Source organism: Coturnix japonica, unplaced genomic scaffold (assembly GCF_054131305.1).
Source record: "Coturnix japonica strain WE unplaced genomic scaffold, WE-NBRP24 Scf206, whole genome shotgun sequence".
NCBI lineage: Eukaryota > Metazoa > Chordata > Aves > Galliformes > Phasianidae > Coturnix > Coturnix japonica.
This window is the reverse complement of record NW_028189109.1, coordinates 30,001-30,845: the sequence shown is the minus strand read 5'-3', so window position 1 is coordinate 30,845 and position 845 is coordinate 30,001. Positions and strand designations below refer to the sequence as shown.

At 74.7% G+C, this 845-nt stretch overlaps 1 non-coding gene across 1 annotated transcript in view; it reads left to right on the top strand.

Moving 5' to 3' along the window:
- Positions 1-805: 805 nt before the first annotated feature.
- LOC146750981 (5.8S ribosomal RNA) overlaps positions 806-845 on the top strand; it is a 153-nt gene continuing 113 nt past the window's right edge. The window contains exon 1 of the ribosomal RNA XR_014941991.1: positions 806-845. This exon is cut by the window's right edge and continues 113 nt beyond it. This is a non-coding gene — a ribosomal RNA (5.8S ribosomal RNA).

Sequence of the window (845 nt, the reverse complement as noted above, 5' to 3'; positions counted from 1 at the left end):
GCTTCCCCTCGGCGTCGCGAGCCGCGTCCGTCTCGTCCGTCCCCGCCTTCGCCGCTCTCCCACCGCCTTTGCCCTCGGCCTCGCCGGCCGCGCCGGTCGTGCGAGCGGGAGGTCCGGCGTGGGGCTGTTTCGCAAGCCCGTCTCCGTGCTGAGGCGCGGGGAGCGGGCGCCGCTCCCAGATCCGTCCCCGTCCCGCCCCGCCGCCGGTCGCGAGTCCGCTGCGAACGCGCCGCCAGGGCGAGAGAGAGGAGGAGGCGGCCGGAGGTCGAGGACCGGGAGCGGAAGGCGAGAGGCGTCGGGGGGGTGCGCTTGGGCGCTTTTGCCCGAGCGGCTCCCGTGGGGCAGCTGTGGAGGGGTCTTTTGCCGAGGCGGGCCCGGGCGCGCTGCCGTGCGGTGGTCGGCAGCGGTCCGGCGCGTCGGGCTGGGCTTTTGCCGGGGCGGCGCGTGCCGTCCCGCGCGTTGCCGTCCCGCGGCTCCTCCTGTCGGGCCGAAGCCGAGCCGGGCGCCTGGTCCGTCCCCGAAGCGAGACAGGGTCGTTTCCCCAGGTCGGGAGCGAGGGCTCCCCGCCCTTCTCGTTCGGTCGCGCTATGTTTTTCTCTCCTCTCCTTCGATGGTGTGCTCGTTAGCGGTCTCGCGGAGGCGACGCTCGTCCGCCCCGTCCCGCTCCGCGGTGGTCCCGGCGTCGGGGCGCTCCGCGGTGCGGTGCGGTGCGGTGCGGTGCGGGGGAGCCGCCTTCCCTGGGTGGAAGGCGAGCGAAAAAGTCGAGGGCCTCCCCGCGCGCGCGGGGCGGTGCCGAAAGTCAGACAACTCTTAGCGGTGGATCACTCGGCTCGTGCGTCGATGAA